Below are 18,162 nucleotides of genomic sequence, written 5' to 3' on the forward strand. Positions count from 1 at the left end.
GCAGCACATTGCAGCTATCTGGGATAAATTTGAACTCAACTTTGCAATTCTTGGCTGTAGATTGTGGAGGCTCTTCATGGACATCTCATTAACCTTACGATTAAACATCTCTTCACGTACATGACTGATTTTTTTTTTTTTGGTTTGCATTCTGCTTATCCAATTATGGGTTTTACTCTACTATGAGTAACTATATGTAAATGAACCTAAAACTTAGGTGAAATGGATAAAATCCTTGAAAAATACAAAATGGCAAAACTAGTACAAATATAGAAAACTTGAAGAGAGCCATAAATATTAAATAAATTGAACTGGCATTTAACAACTTTCCCAACCTGGAACCCCAGGCTCAGAGGAGAGGCGTGTCCCTCTAAGGTGAGGCTGGGAGGTGAAAAGAGGCACCAGAAGCCTAGGAACAACCAAAAGTCAGACCTGGAAGTGACCACAGAGACCTTGGATTCTGGGACATTGCAGGCATCTCCCTGACCAGGCTGAGGAAATGCCCGCTTTCCCCAGTTGAGGTGGCAACTACCTGGTAACTACGCCCTCCTGGAACAACTGGGTCAGAAAGTCTTGCCTTGGGCATAGTTGAAATCTGCTTCCCTGAGACCAGGATCTGCTCAGAGCTGCTAAACTGGGAAGGTGACTAGCAATGTGCTGGTAAGAAACTGGGACCTGAGATCTATGGTCCTTGGGTTACAGAGGGATGCTGGCTGTAACAGAGGAAAGACAGACCAAGTTAGTGAAGGGTCCTGACTGGAGGAGCAGTAGCAGCTGGGTTAGCTATTTTGCACACACCTGCAGGATAGCACAGGAAATGTGAATGTGTTTGAAAAATCCCATATTAACCAGAGGCTTCTGTTATCCTGATATCATTTCTCTATCAGAGCACATATAGGATTTCTGCCAGGAAGACTGTATCTAGGCATTAATGTATCCAAGAGTATATACACAGTCTGTGGCGACAAGTTGTAAAATGTAAATAAAGGACATAGAAGATAACCTGAATAAATGGAGGGACATTCCATGCTCTTGGATGAGAAGACTTAATATAATGAAGATGGCGATTCTTCCTAAACGAGATACAATTTCAATTCAATCCCTATAAAATCCCACGGGTTTTTTAATGCACGTCATAGCCTTTACTCTAAAATTTATGCAGAATAATGAATGTCTATAACAGTAAGTGAATCTCTTTTTAAAAACCACCATGGTAAATGCCATGAAATTACTCCTTTAAACAAAATTTTCAGTGTTCAGTACAGTATTGTTAACTATAAGCACAATGTGGTCCTGCAGACCTCCAGAACTTCTCCACAGTAAGCCAGTCCTGAAATAAGAGGAAATGGGGTAACAGTCTGGGGCAGATATGAAGACATACTGCACAGCCATAGTAGTAAAAAGTGCCAGGTGGGTGCAAGAACAGACAAATAGATCAATGACACAGCATATAGAGCTCAAGACCAGACTCATGTATTGATTGGAAATGAATAGAATGTACAGGTGGGACACAAGTCTATTGGGAAAAAAGGATTCTGCAGGAGATGCCATTGGAAAAACAGGTTCATTACATGGAGAAAAATAAGGTTGCTCTTGTCATAATACCACATCCATAGGTGGGTTTCAGAAATCAAAGATCAAAATGTGAAAGTTAGAACTATACAGTTATTAGAAGAAAATGTAGGGGAATTTCTTTGTGACCTTAAGGTTGGGAAGGATTTGTTAAATAAAACTTGAAATGTAAAATCCATAAGAAAGATAAAGCTGATTTTTATTATAACTGGGCAATGTTATTACAAATATTAGAATGTTAGTAGACTATAAATAATGTGGCTGCTGCCAACAAGGGACTAATATGTAGAAGACACAGAGAACTACTGCAAACTAACAAGGAAAAGGTACAAATTCTCATGGAAAATGGCAAAGTATAGGAAAAGAAAATTTACAGAACACATACAGAATTTTATAAGAACATATGCAAATAAAAGAATTAAGTGTTTCAAATAAAGAACTGTTGGGGGGAAAACAGATGAAAAAGAAACATTATATGCACCCCTATGTTCATTGCAGCATTATTCATGGTGGCCAAGACATGGAAGCAGCCAAAGTGCCCTGCTATAGAGGACTGGATAAAGGAGATGTGGTACATATACACAATGGAATACTACTCAGCCATAAGAAAGGATGAAATAGAGTCATTTACAACATGGATGGACCGTGAGAACATTATGCTAAGTTCAGTAAGTCAGACAGAAAAAGCTAAGAACCATAAGATTTCACTCATATGTGGGATATAAACTGAAATTCATGAACACACACAGCAGTGTGGTGGTTGCCAGGGAGTGGGGGAAGAAGGAGGGTCTAATATGAAGTGACAGGAGAAGATGACTTTTGGGGTGGACACATGGTGCTATATATAGATATTGTAACTTAGAAATCCACACATTAAACCTGTATGTTCATGTTGACCAATGTCACCCCAATAAAATTTAATTTAAAAAGTAAAAGAAAAAGAAACATTAAAATGGGGAAGAAGAAACTGCATTGTTGCCTATGAAGTGGGAGAGAAGTGCTAGTGGGCCGTGGGGACTTGAAAACTGTGTGTGTAAACAAAGGAGTTAATGAATAAATAAACAAGAGGAGTCTGTGTGGACTAATGAACTGAGTTCTACCAACTGGGCATAATTATCTTAGTCTTTTCCAAAGGAGACCCTCCCCTGCCCAAAAGTTGAAGTGATCTGTTTTTTAAACTTCAAGCCCACTCCCCATCCTAGTTTTATCATTGAGACCATGTAAACATCTTCCCTTTAGATAATTAGGTAACCTCAGAGGCTGTCCTTCTTCCCTTCTTTTTATTGAATTTTATTGGGGTGACACGGGTTAACAAAAGTATACAGGTTTCAGGGACACAATTCCACAACACATCATCTGCACACTGTACTGTGTGTTCACATCCGCATGATTACCTGAGAAGATCCCCTGATGTAAGTATGACACCTGACACAGACTATAGACTCAAATGCTAGTTTCCTGTTCCTTATTTTAATATTTTCTTTTCTACTTGCTTTCCCCCTAAAAGTTTATTTGAAACATTTAATAAACATGTAATAAAAATTCCTCACTGTTGGGCTCATTCTCTCTATTTCTCTGTCTCTTCTGAAGTGTGTGACACGTGGCGTGGCGTTAGGTCTTTACCACAGGTGGGTCTCCAGAGTATCCCGCTTTCTGGAATCCCGTGTCTGCTAATGCAGCCGGGAGAGAGAGTAGGCACAGTTTGGGCAGCCACTCATTCTGATGATTCCTGTTGAGTTACTGCCTCCACCCTCCACCCCTACCCAGGAATCTGTCCTGTTGCTAAGCCCTTTCTCTCGCATCCTCTCCTTGTGCAGTTTCTTAGCCCCAAGTAAAAGAACACAAGTACCTGTTAGATTTCATTTGGTTAAATTTGGCCTCAGCTTTGCCCTCAGCCTGTCAGCTGTGCTAGCAAAGTTCCTCCAGGTTTGTATCATTATGTAGATTTTCGTTGGCCCTTGTGGGCGGAGCTAGGCCAATTTGGTGGGTGTTACAGAAAGGCAGGTTGAGCCAGCCCCAGCATAAGGAAAACCTGTACAAACCAGAACGGTCTTAACAGGGACTAACTTTCCTTGGAAGGCAGTGAATTCCTGGTCACCGAGGTGCTCCCAATGCGGCTTCTAGATCCAGGTGCGGACAGTGGAGTCAAGTATGTCTCGGAACCTCCTGTCACCTTAGGGTCATCGGGGGAGTTGTTCAGACCTCCAGTGCTTGCCCCTTTCCCTCAGACATCCTTGTGCAATTGGTTTGGTGAGCGGCCTGACATCAGATTGCCTTCTTAAAGCTCCCCAGGTGATTCCAGGGGGCCCCCAGGGCCGAGGGAGGCTTTTGTAGAAACAAATGAAAGCCCAGGATAGGAGAGTTGGGTCTGACATCCTAAAGTTCTTACTTTTATCCCTGAAATGGTACAAAGCTGGTGGGTGCTCAGGTGCTTTTTGATGCTGACCTCCTTTTCCTCCCCATGTTTTCTTTCAACGAGGTCCTCTCCCTGCATCTACCTGGAGCATCTTTGTGGAAGGAAGGGGCTGCCACTCCTGCTGCTGCTCTTACTCTTGGGGGCCGGCCTGTTCTGCCCCCCCCCCCCCCCCCCCGCCTCACTCCCCACCCTCCCCCGCAGGTCCATTGCCTGAAAGTGCTCTCACCCCCACACGCTGAAGTCCCAGCACTTTCACCAAAGGGGCAATGTTCTGTAGAACTGACTATTTAAATAGCACAAGATTGAAGAAAACACATTTAACTGTGGAAAGGCCATCGACAGTAGCTGTAAGTGTAAATTTCCTTTTTTGGGGTCCATATGTTGAACTAGTTTAGAAAACCCTAGATTCTTATTAGCTTAGACAATTGGAAAAGACACTAAGGAATGATTACAAGGGCCCCCTTCCAGGGCGCTTGCTAATTATCTGCATCCTGCAGGGGAAAGGATGAGGTTGGGAAGAGGAGGGGAATAAGGGCAGAGAGAGAAACTAGTGGCAGAGCCCCAGACTGTAAGGGAATTAACCACCTGAAGTCCCCTCATCAGAGAGTCTACTTCCTGTTTTTCTGCAAAGTGAACTTATCATGAGATTTGAGTCTTCAGATGTCCCTTTACCTCTGTCCTTTTCAAACTAGCTGTCTACCTCTCTGTCTCTGTAGATTCCCTGAGGGCGATGGGTAGGCTGGCTCCTCTGTGACTCACTGCCACTTTATAGAGGTCATTCTTATGTCTCTTGCCTTCTTTCAGGGAAAAGATCAGGGCTTGACATTATAAAGGCCTTCTTAAATACCTGTGAGAGGGGCAAGTTCACTAAAAACCATCAGTTGCTTCTAGGTGAATAGCAACAATCCTTGCTCAAAAACCTTAACCTTCCAACCATTAAAATGTTAAATGTAAAAACAAGATAGAAACCTTTTGTTGTCTTAAATAAATGACTTCCTTTAAAAAAATTCCTTCTTAGATAAAGTCTCCCAGCTAGTTTCCTGGATTCCCCTCCATACGCTGACAGTGGGCCATATTTACTCCTTCCTAAATTCTGATGTGTGCGGTGGGGCATGTGGGAGTATACATTTTGTAGACATGAACAAAATTCTGTTTGTCACCTGGCTGATGAGCGCTCCTATTTCTGCTGGGCAGGCTTTTTGCAGCCTTGGCTGAAACTTGACCCTCTTCACCCAGCCCTGGCACTGCCTCCTGGCGCCAGTCACTGTCACTGGTGGCTAGAACTCTGGATGAGGAGGAGGGAAACCTAAAGGGTGGGCACAGGGCTTCTTATTCATGGAATTATAGCATTTCCGTGGGCTGATAGAGAAAAGCATGAGTTTGTGCTTATGTGGATCATTTTAAGGGGCGGGGTGGGGGGGGGGGAGCATCACAATGATCCTCACACAAAACGGAAGTGCCAGGTTTCACCTGTGTGTTTTCAGCACAGTTGGCTGAGGTCCAGTGCCCAGCAGGCTTCTAGAGAATAAAACACAAGCATGATTGCCCGGTGGGTGAGGAACTCCAAGTTTTGGTCTAGTTCTAATTGATACCCAAAGATTTTACTTTAGAAATCTGGTCCCCCCAAAAGGGCTAGGGGTGGGTAAGTGCTAAGGCTCCAGGAAGTTCTTCTTAGCAGTCCTGGGTCCCTTAAGAATCATTTGCATGACTGAGAACTAGGCTTAAGAACTTCCTAACCAAGAATCAGTGCCCATGGCCTGGTGGAGGCTGACAATGTTGGCAGGACCACTGTGGTAGTTATACCACCTCCCTGGAAGTTTCAGGAATCTTTCCCCAGTGGAGGGTGCAGGCACCACCCTGAAGAAATGAAGGAATTGCAGTATCTTGGTCCAGCCAGTAAGAGGTCCTTAGGCCAGCGCAGCTACCTAACCTCTGGGTCCTGACTGCCTGGAACTTTTGGTTAAATTTTTAAAATGACCAAACAAAAGCACACATATACATTAGCTCCTATTGAATACAGCTGTCAGAAATCATGTTAGCAGGTGTGATGGACATGTACCAGACCCATTTGATGGATAAAAAGATTGTGAATGTGAATAATGCCTTGATATAGCTTTGCCTTTTATCTAAGCAAAGTCCCATGTTTATATGTCAGTCATTGATCTTTACCAGCTATCGTTACCTTTTTAAAAATCTATAATAATAAAAACATACTATGCTGATTAGACCGGACAGCTGGATGACCTTCCAGAGAAGGATGTCCTTCCAGATGACCTTCCGGACAAAGCCAGGGCTACGAGGGCCAAGGCAAGCATCCGCGGCTTTGTGCATTGGGCCTCGTGTGTGTGTGTGTGTGTGTGTGTGTGTGTGTGTGTGTGTGTGTATTTATATATTTATATATATATAAGCATATATAAATATATATGTTTATGTATATAAATATATATATTTATATATAAACATACACACACACACACATATATCAGAGAGAAAGGGAGAGGGAGAGAGAGGTAGAAACATTGATGATGACAGAGAATCATTGATTGGTTGCCTCCTGCATGTCCTACACTGGGGTTCGAGCCTGCATCCTGGGCATGTGCCCTGACTGGGAATCAAACTGTGACCTCCTGGTTCATAGTTCAATGCTCATCACTGAGCTGCACCGGCTGGGCTCCAGCTACCATTATCATCAGTTCAAACAGTCCTCTGACTTATGTCTTTATTTTCATGTTACTGCTCTTGAAAAAAAATGTGGATACCTCTAGACTGTGGTGATCTTAGACCTGCTCAGCCTCAATCCTTTTCTTATGCCCTTCTGTTCTCTGTCATGGAGAGGCTGACCCATGAAGGCTGTCATTCCCCAAACTCTGTTGTTCCCAGGTTTCTCCTGAGTTTAGCCAGGGAAGGCACTGGTGAGAGACTGGAGGGAGGGAGAGGAAAGGGAGAAGGGAAAAGCCAGAGTATTTTCCCTCCTCCTTCTCTGCCTTGGGCTGATTCTCTGACAGTTGCTGAATTTATCTGTGGTTCCAACTCCCATTTTACAGGCCCACCATAGTCCCAGCCTTTGTTGGCTGTTGGACTCTCCTGAGCTCCAGCAATTCCGCCTCCTCTCTTTGTTTTGCATCTAGAGGTGCCATTGGCTTCCTGCTGTTCCTAATATCTGCGTTACCACATCATCCCATTTGGCTCTAGCTTCTCTATCACCTGAGTAACTCATTCTGTGTATTAAATCTCCTCTGTTATAAATACTTGCAATGGTTTATGATGCTGCCTTCTCATTTTGTAAAGAAGGAATTTGAAGCCCAGAGAGATTAAAGTATGCTTCCTAAGGCTATCTGGAAGTCAGGCTTCTAGCTGTTCAATAACTGACAATGCAGTTAAAGAATCCAGAAATAATTTCTTTAATATTAGTAGCTATAAAAAAACCTTGCACTAATGCCCATGCAATAGCCCCTCTAAGTAGACCTGTCTTATATTCAAGTCTTTAATTCATTTTGAGTTAATTTTTTGTGTATGGTGTAAGATAGTAGTTTTATTCCTTTGCATATGACTGTCCACTTTTCTCAACACCATTTATTGAAGACACTGACCTTTCCTCATAGTATATTCTTGCCTCCTTGGCCATAAATTAATTGACCATATGTATGTGTGTTTATTTCTGGGCTCTCTGTTCTGTTCCATTGATCTGTGCGTCTATTTTGATGCCAATACCATATATTTTTTTTTTATTATCATAGCTTTGTAATATAGTTTGAAATCAGGGAGTAGAATGCCTCCAGCTTTGTTCTTTTTCATTAGGTCTTTTGTAACCTCACAGAAAATTTAAGATTGTTCTATAAAATACTATTAGAATTTTGACAGAGATTGCACTGAATCTGTATTTGCTTTGGGTAATATGGACACTTTAGCAATATTGATTCTTCCAATTTATGAGCACTCAGTATTTTTTATTTATTTATGTTTTCTTCAATTACTTTTATCAATGTCCTATAATTTATTTACAGTATACAGGTACTTTACTTCCTTGGTTAAATTTATTTCTAGCTATTTTATTATTATTGACTAGAGGCCCTTCATCTGGCCTGTGGGATCGGGCCAAAACCGGCTCTCCGACATTCCCTGAGGTGTCCCGGATTGTGAGACAGCGCAGGCCAGGCTGAGGGACCCCACCAGTGCACAATTGAGGCCCAGGAGGGATGCGGCAGGTTGGCCAGCCAGAGAGGGACTGCGGGAGGGCTCGAGGGATTGTCTGGCCTGTCTCACTCAGTCCTGATCCGCCAGACCCCAGCAGCAAGCTAACCTACCAGTCAGAGCATCTTCCTCCTGGTGGTCAGTGCACATCATAGGGAGTGGTTGAGCAGCCTTAGCATATTATTAGCATATTATGCTTTGATTGGTTGAACGGACTACCGGATGACCAGACACTTAGCATATTAGGCTTTTATCATATAGGAAGCAATTGTAAATGGAGTGTTTTCTTAATTTCTCTTTTGGATAGCTTGTTGTTAGTGTATAAAATCAAAAAAGATTTTTATGTGTTCATTTCTACCTGCAATTTTATTGAATTTGACTATTAGTTCTAATAATCTTCTGGTAGAGTCTTTAGGGTTTTCTATATATATCATCATGTTGTCTGCAAATAGAGTTTTACTTATTTCTTTCTGACTTGGATGCTTTTTATTTATTTTTCATGCCCAATTTCTGTGGCTAGACCCTCCAATACTATATCGAATAAAAGTGACAAGAGTGGGTGTATCTGTCTTGTTCCTGATTTTAAAGGAAAAGCTTTCAGGTTTTCAACATTGAGTATGATGTTAGCTGTCAGCTTGTTATACATAGCCTTTATTGTGCTGAAATATGTTTTGTCTATACCCACTTTTCTGAGAGTTTTATCATAAATGGGTGTTGAATTTTGTCAAATGTTTTTTCTATATCTGTTGGAATGAGCATATGATTTATAGCCTTCATTTTGTTACTGTAGTGTATCACATTGACAGATTTGTGGATGTTGAACCATCCTTGCATCCCTGGAATAAATCCCACTTCTGCCATTAGAAAGAGGAGGAAAGCAAAACAGATGAGGCTCTACTAGTAAATACATCCCATGGTTGAAATCTCTTGATGTAAGCCAGTGTCCTTATTTAACAGATAAGGAAATTGAGACCTAGAGAAATTAAGCCTTCTTACTTCAAGTATTTATTGAGCACCTGGGAGTACATATTGTAACTACTTTGGATGTATTTATGAACAAAACAGAGTTCTCTGTCCTCAGTAGATTAAGGTCCAATGGCAGAATGGGAACAGGAAATCCAGGTCTCATAAGTGCCCATTGTTATATTGCTGAGAGCCAAAAGGACTGTAGCTTTAAGGTTACTTGAAATTCAAGGTAAATATTATGATTGAAAACCATCAAAGGTTTGTCTGGTTGCCTTGGGAGGTACTGAAAGATTCTGAAACAATCTGTGCCTTGTCCTGTGAATCTGATTGATCTCCCTGTCAAATATCTGTCTATTGCCGTAACTGGTTTGGCTCAGTGGATAGAGCGTCAGCCTGCGGACTGAAGGGTCCCAGGTTCGATTCCGGTCAAGGGCATGTACATTGGTTGTGGGCACATCCCCAGTGGGAGGTGTGCAGGAGGCAGCTGATCGATGTTTCTCTCTCGTCGATGTTTCTAACTCTCTATCCCTCTCCCTTCCTCTTTGTAAAAAATCAATAAAATATATATATTTAAAAACCAAAAAACAAATTATCTGTCTCTTACCTCCCACTTCCCAAACCCAAACCTTGTCTATTTTTGTTTTAATCTCCTCCTAGTTTTTCTCCCCTACATTATAAGTGAGAGGGAGCCAAAACAAAGTAAGTCTCATCTTTCCTTCCAAATAATACTTGAAAGGGAAATATCCCATTTGAATGAAAAGACAAATCTAGTTCTCTAAGGATTTGCTTTAAGTAGACAAGTTATTTTTGAACAAAACATGAAAAGAGGTATGAGAGCTATTTTGAACAACCATATCGAAATGTTCCTAACAAATAGTGTTATCTTTCACATTCATTTCAGGACAATGTATCTTTTCTAATGATGTTGCCATGAATCAAAACACTTTGGAATGTCTCCTATCCTACTGATTTCAGAACCACTCATAAGTCACACAAGAGATTCGGTGAGATTACTTTAAAAAGAGACCCCCAGTTGATCAAAAATACAATTTCTTGGAAGGACTACTTACCTTATTTTCCAGATCTGGCTCTGAATATCTTTGTCTGTTCTCACCACTAAGGAGATTTAAAAGTCTAAATAAAGGCAATTTTTAAAAAGGTGTTAAAAACATTTTGAGTAATTAAAGTATTGTTGGAGTAATGTCACACATTCCTATACTTCCAAGGTGTCTACTTGGAAAAAGTTAAACTATTTTGGCAGATATCAAACCACCTACTCCATGAATAGTTCAAATACATAACTAGGCATCCTTCTTTATCCAAATCTAAGCAAATATTTTGGATGTCAAATATTTGAAGAGGGGTAGCCTATGTCCCACTATTTTAAGTGGGAAAAATTGTAAAGGACTTCTAACCCACCCAAAATCACAAAACAATTCCCACAAATCACGAAATTACTCTTACATACCTATAAAAACAGTTAAAATAGCTTAAATCACATTTTCAGATATCTTTACAAGTTTTTAAAATATATTTTTAAAGGATCATAGACTTGGCAGATGGGGATAAGTGCCTGGCCAAGTTTGTCCTTCAGAAGTTTACTTCTCTCTTCATGAGCTCATCATTTCTCCCTTTTATTCTAATATATGGGCTTTCCCACATTGCTTGACCTTATTTCTTCACAGGCCTAGGAGGAAATAATAGACAAGGTTTGGGTTTGGGAAGTGGGAGGTCCTTTCTGTAGATTTTTCTCTTAGTCATGTGAGGGAGGAGACACAGCACTTTTGACCGGAGTGCACAAGCCCCAAACCTGTCTTGAGAACAGCTGAGAGGGGGCTTTTTACTACGGCTTTTGTGCTACATAAATGTTTTCTCTGGCATGTACATGCAGATTCACTGAAGCAATTTTTGATTTGAATAGTGAATTTTATGTAAATACTTTTTTTTAAGTTATTAGATATTCTGATGGTATGTGTTTAGCAAGTGAGTAAACCTGAATGAAATAGTTTGTGTATCTACTTATCTAATATATGGTAACTGGTTACCAATTTATTAGCATATCAAATATGTTTTGTACTTTAGAAAAATTTCAGTATTTCTTTGGAATTAATATTTAAAGTTTTTGTTTTGGCACCTTGGAAGAATTGCCTAAGTGGCATTTGCCACATAATTTATGTAACATTTTTTTTTGTGTTTGGGATTAATACTCTTGGTTTTGCTCAGCATGCTTTTTGTTGGGTGAAGGGAGACATTTCTGTGGAGGTCAACTGTTCTTCCAGAACTGAATTGTGGAATTATCTTTAATCTAGTGTAATTCATTAGATAAGTTGTTTTTCATATTTGTATATATTTTAATCCTCACCCAAGGATATTTTTTTCATTGATTTTTAGAGAGTGAAAGAGAGGGAGGAGTGGGGAGAGAGAGAGAGAGGGAAACATCAGTGTGAGAGAGGCACACATAAATTGATTGCCTCCCGCACATGCCCCAACCAGGGTGGGGATTGAACCTGCAATTGAGGTACATGCCCTTGACTGGGAATTGAGCCCAAGTCCCTTCAGCTTGTGGGCCCACACTCTAACCACTGAGCAAAACCAGCCAGGGCCAGATTTGTATTTCTTAAAACAACATTCTGGGAATTAATAGACGTGGCTAAAAATGTTTCCTTGTAAAGTATGGAGGACATATGTCTCTTCTTTGGAGATTCACAACTTATGAGAACATATTAATGACTCTGAAAAGTCTTGTGAATAAAAGCAAAACAAACAAAAAATTCTAATTAACTTTGTTCAATTGATAAGTCCCATTTTTTAAAGTGAAACACCTATTAATATCCTGTAGAACAGCAGTTTGTAAGACATTGCATTAAACCAATTCTTTATTTCTAACACAGATTGAAGAGCCTGCTCTAGAATTTGATGGAGTTCAAAATGTTCTATGGTTATGCATCTACATTTCCCAGCTCTTAAAAATATTCTGAAGAAGTTAATGCGAATGCTAGACATCAGAATTTGGCAAAGACCAAGTGATGTAGACATTGGCAAAATGTTATGCTATAGTAATTAAAAGGTGTTTTTCCATGTAAAGCACAGATAATTTTCAGAAAAGGCAGAAAAATATTTGTTTAGCATTCTAATAAAAATTAAAGACATTATAATTTACCCAAAGTGTATTTTAAATTTTGAATAATTTCTCTAAGGATATTATATAAATGCAACATTGATCCATTACTTTAAAATAATACTTATTGCTGCAGTAAAAAGGGAGAGATATTTGCAGTAATAATATTAGTGTTGTTTTACACCAAATGCAGCTAATCTGAAACTGGTTATTACCAGAGTCAAGTTGGCATAGAATACCAGGAACAGATGGAATGTAATGAAAATTAAGACTAGAGACAGCCATGGGAGCTGGTCTTCCCTTCCGGACTTTCTGTAGTATCATGTCTTCTTAGAATCCCACTTTCCCCAGCCCTATCATGCTGATCTCCCTATCTATGTGGATTGAAATATTGTCCAAAGCTTAACTTTTATAACAGGTGTTATCTCCTCCATCTCCTTTTCTGATCTTCTTTTGCCTGTCTCTTCTTTCTGTCTCTAGTCTAGACCCATAGCACTGGGGAGTTATCTATTGCCTTATGACATTTATGTTCTGCCTTGATTATGGTATTTATGTTCTTGTCAAGACCCTCTGGTGCAGCCCACACCCCACCTTGAAATTCTTGTTTGCAGCTCTTGTACTTAGCCAACATGTAGCTGGTATGTAATACTTATGAATTGAATAGTGTAAAAAACAAAAACAAAATCCAAACACCCAACTACTTCTTATAAGTACTCTCATATCAAAAGCAATTGGTGAAAACTGGGCATCTGAGGACAGGCCCCCGAGTGTTTAGTGTTGGTGTTAGTATAATGGTCTGAACCAGGACACCAAATTGTACCCAAAGAAGAAGTTAAAGTATATTATTTCATCATTGCATCTCCAAGTGGCAACTATTTTAACCAGCAAAATATTTTTCAATATTTCTGTTGCATGGACTGTTGGTTTTTTGTTTTGTGTGTGTGTGTGTTGTTTTTTTTTAGCATATTATTATTGTAGGGTATGTCAATTCTTGGCAGCTGTCTGGATTAAATAAACAAATAAACAAAATCTAAGGATGCCATGAAATGAGAACATTTATAAGGTCTGTTAACTCTTGACTTTGAGCAATTGACTAATTAAGTTCAAAGTTAATTCATAGAATTCCATATAATAGTAACTTACATTTGTCTAGTGATCAGAGGTTTACAAGGCGCTTTCATCTGTGGCATTCATTCAATCAATCAACTAGTCAATTAACAAATTAATTTTTCATCAGACATTACTTTGAGCTCATTACATAACAAACATTAGTGAGCATGATTTGGGAATTCCTAAAATAAGGCAAAGGTCCTGCCCTCTAAATGTTTTTAGGCTGGTGAAGGGAGAGAGAAATATAAACAAGGAAGGGAACTAAAATGTTGTGATCCAAATCTGTTCACACCACAGTGGGAACGCAAGGTGGGGAGTGGGTGGCTCTCTCTAAGGGAGGAGAGAGTGGACAGGAGAGCGTTCATGGAGGCGGGGTCATTGAGTGAAGTTGTATTTGATTCTTTTAGTGTCACTCTTGTCCATAGTTTACAGCTGGGAACCCGACTCAGAGAATTGAAGCATCTTCTCTGAGGTGACCCTGCTCTTAAGGTTTCAAAAACATTGTCCCATCAGCACTGCATCTCCTCTGCATGCCACGCAGGTCCCAGACCGTGAATCTCATGTTCTAGCAGAGGCGAGAAGGGAAGGCCAGAGAGCCTGAAATGGAGGATTATGTTTATTCAAAACAGGCCTGGTTCCCGGAGTAACAAGAAAAACAACTTGATTGAAAATGTTATTCATCCATAAAAGAAGAGAGAAAGCCAAACCCGAAGGCAAGGTTTAGAGCTGGAAACAATGGCTTTGCTAAGATTTACAGGTCTGGGAGATTTCTCAGTTGCAGGGGATATTAAAGAAAGTCATTTGAAAAATGTTTAAATTACTTTGACATCATTTCCCCTAGGCAATAGGGAAACTCACTTTTTGGACTTTAGGCTTCTATTAACATGAAACTTTGCAGGAAATGGCATTTAAAAGGATGACCTACTTCTTCTGCTGTCACCACCCACAACTCTAATTTAATTTCATTCTTATTCTGTTCGCTGAAAGCCACTAGGTTTTCTCATGGGAAGGATGCTTCCTTTTAGTCACACTTTTGGTGTGTGTGGCCACTTTTCACTACGCTGGTGGCATATTGATTTGCAAACTTCCTTAAGAAGATGCCCATGTACATTTAAGATAACAGGGGCAAAATCAACTTAGTATTGGCACATATATTTTCTTTGTTCTCTGAAAGAAAGCTTAATATCCAATAGTATAAAATAGCACCACTAAAACATTATCAGCTAAAACTGCCCAGAAACTGCGATGGGAAGGGATTTGGTCCTTTTCTTTGTCTCTGTACTTTATGTAATCACATGAAAATTATGAGCTGCAGTGGTATATTTTATAAATTTTTAACTGGTAAAATCACAATGTTAAAAAGAAAACCACAGGCACCAAATGGTATCCGTTGTGCTAAAGCCCATGATACTTAACCTAGACTTAATGCCTGACCTTATTGCATTATTGAAATCCAACAGCCAATGGGTCTGGGCTGCCTGTCACTACTTGAGCCAATTAAGCAGAGACAGGGTTGAATCATATGGGTCTTTATTCCAATACTGCCGGCAGTATGGGAGAGCAGCAGGTAATCCACAAAAATCTGCTCTGCACCCCCTAAGCCAGCTGCTTATATGGGGTACAAATACAAAGATTGCATGGGAAGTAGGCAAAAGGAATAAGAATGGGTACAATGGTTACAGACTACAAGCAGTGAGGGCTGGGGGTTTGCGAAGGGCTGGGGGCATGGGACTCCACTGTTTCCTTTCCTCAATGAGGTTGTTAATCTTTGTATGATAATGGGCTCAGATACTTCCATGTCCAGAAGCTGCATTTCCAGGTTAGCTCCCCTGTCCTGTGTACAACTCCCCGCCAGGTTAGAATGTGCTGTCTTTAATTAGAAGAAAATGACCAATTAACAGAGCATGATTAGTATTTCTTATAACTAATAGCTAATCCCAATATTCTATCTCTGCCCCTACCATGTCAACCTTCACCAGGAATGTAATCTTAACCTACCAGTCTGCAATTTTCTGGTCAACACCAATGTGGTAATCTGTCACATGGGCCCTCTACAAACCCCATAGAAAAAAAGTCTTGGTAAAAACCTTGCTGGCCCTTTCTCCCCCCAAAATGATTTCCTGGTCTAAAATTAATCCTTTCTTTTGTTTGCTAATAGCTCCCCTGCCCCACCCTTCTTCCTATAAAAACCCTCCATTTGTATAACCCCTTGGAGTGTGGCCTTCTTGTTACTAGATGGGATGCTGCCCATTCGTGAATCACTGAATACAGACAATTAGATCTTTACATTAACTTGGTTGAATTTTGTTATTTAACAACAGTTGGGGTAGCAGGCATTTTAACTTACCTGAAAACAAAGTTCTATTACCCTAATGGACTATACAGCCTTTATTTTTTATGATCCTTTATAGGTTAAAAATGTTTCAAATGATCACTTTTTGGCTCTCATAGGAACTCCGAGGAGAGGCATAGGAGATCTCACCTGCACGTTTTCCGTTTTGCTCTGTTTTTAACTCAAGAAGAAACTGAGGTCCAGACAGGTTAAGGCTAGGCTCCAGCTAATATTAATGAGCATTTTTTTTTTTTTTTTGCTTCTCCTTTAGACTAGTGTTGCTTAGTTCCATTAAATAATAAACTGAGGCATATTAAAAATTTTGGGTTTATTTGAATAAAAACCCATTTGAATTGGGCAGTGCCAAATGGGAAGTGGCTAGGAGCTCTACCAATAGGAACCATTTTACAGAAAAGATGTGGAAGCAAAGCAAGGGGATTATCTGACTGGCTGGAGTTTATAAGCAGTTATATTATTTGCGAAAGCTGAGTTGGCTGTTTGTGATTGGTTGTCCTTAGGTTTTGATTTCTTAACTTTAGGCATTTACAGGCTTAGGTTTTGGGTTGCTTGCATAGAATGCTAAGCTATTAGAACCACCTCTGTCTAATGGCCTCCTAGTTTAATTGATGTAACAGTTCTTTACTGCTTCTTTACAGAGAAATTCTTTCATGAATACGCACTGTGCCCCTAACCCTGACCTGCTATTTCTCAGAAGTGTGTGATTGGTTGCAAGGGACCCGGATTGAGAAAACAGATGATTCAAGTACCAGCCCATCCCACTTATAAGAAAAGTAACACAAATCGTATGTCACATTGGTACAATAGTTTGAATTACTTTAATATGAAGAGCAGCACATAATTAAATTATAAGAATCAAGAATCATGTTTCTTTTCCTGGGAGCACCGGCATCAGAAGAGAATTAGTCTGGATGAGCACAGCCCACTAGGGATCCTCATTATAACATTGTGTGCAGATTAAACTGTACTAAAGGCACAGAAGGCGGTGTTATTACCAATGTCAGCTCATTTTCTCGGGCCACACTAGCCTGGAGTTTTAAAAGGGGTCACATAAATGGTAATAACCTGTGGTTTTCGATTTTTATCCTTCTGGCTGTTACACACGCTAATGCCCTCCCATCCACCCCCAGCAGAGTCCCTAGGGCTAATCTGCTGTGTGCTGTCCAGTTCTGTTTACCTCCTGTGGGCTTCATGATGTGTTTGCTGCTCCAGCTCCCACGTGGGCAGGCTGGTTGCCTTCTGGGGGAACAGCTTTTGCTCTCACTGGACAGCCTCTCCTGGTACAATCCTTGACTCTGTCAGACTCTGATTCCTTTCTGAAGTTCTTGATGTGGGCCAGGTAGAGGTGGGATAATGTTGGTCTTCCCCCTTTTGGGATATGCGTGTATCTCAGAGCAGGGCAGGATGGTTAGTACATTTTCTCTTTATTTTTTTTAGATGTATAGCCCTCTCTTTTTAGCACTGAGATGTGAGTCCACAAGGGTACGTAGGCCATGGACAAAGCCACAAAATATTAAACACTACTTTAAGACCATTACCTTGCCCTCCCCTGCTTCCTCATGAAAATATTTACACGTATTTTCTGGCAGACTAATACCTATTAGCTACCAGAGGGGCCCAGAATTCCAGCACAAAATAGAACCTAGACCTCTTGGTTCATGGGTTGACGCTCAACTACTGAGCCACACTGGTTGGGCCTTTACTCTCTCTTTATTAAAACCTCAAAGAGGATCGGATGCCACCTGACAGTTGGAACTCTGTAGGAAGGTGTTTCTTAACCAGTAAGCACTTAAAAGGCAGCACGATGAGGGGGAACAAACAAACCATAGTAATCTGGGTGTCAGAAAACCTGCCATTTTTCTTTTTCATGGACTGTGCCCCTTTATCCCTCCTCCATCTCCCTTACCGACTGTCTTCCTCCACTTCCTTCTGTCTGTTTCTTTGTAAACCAGCGCGATCTACATTAGCCCTCTTTCTCCAAAGTTCCAAGTATAGGATTGTGGAAAAGGTCCTCCCGCCCGAGGAGTTTCTTCAGAGCCCAGTGCAAAGCTTCTCCTGTGGGCTTCCTGCTGTGGGGGAGATGTCTCCCCTGACATTGATGGAGCGTCTCCCAGGTACCAGGCGAATCACTGTGCAAGGCCCCCTTTTCACGTATCCTTTAACCCTTGATACTGATGATGTTAACAAACACTTACATGGCACTCCCTCTGTGCCAGACACTGTTCTAATCAGTTTACATAATTCACTCATTTAAATCCTCACCACAAACTCTGGGAAGCAAGTACTATACGATCTTCCTTTTGAAGATGACCATCTGAGCCATAAAGTGTAAACATACAAACAAACACATGCCCAAGGTCCTAGGGCTGATCTCAACTATTTCCAAACCACAACGGGGCAGTTATCCTCTCTTTATAGATGAGAAGGTTGAGACTCTAA

The 18,162-nt window shown here is 40.6% G+C and overlaps 1 protein-coding gene across 1 annotated transcript in view; it reads left to right on the forward strand.

Annotated features, from left to right (window-relative positions):
• Positions 1–1,573: 1,573 nt before the first annotated feature.
• Positions 1,574–18,162, forward strand: part of LOC308518374 (protein FAM170A-like) — a 30,825-nt gene continuing 14,236 nt past the window's right edge. The window contains exon 1 of the mRNA XM_081090085.1: positions 1,574–2,240. The gene's annotated coding sequence lies outside the window, so the exon portion shown is untranslated. The remainder of the gene's footprint in view (positions 2,241–18,162) is intronic.

Source organism: Myotis nattereri (genome assembly GCF_964212035.1).
Source record: "Myotis nattereri genome assembly, chromosome: 4".
In the NCBI taxonomy this organism is placed as follows: domain Eukaryota; kingdom Metazoa; phylum Chordata; class Mammalia; order Chiroptera; family Vespertilionidae; genus Myotis; species Myotis nattereri.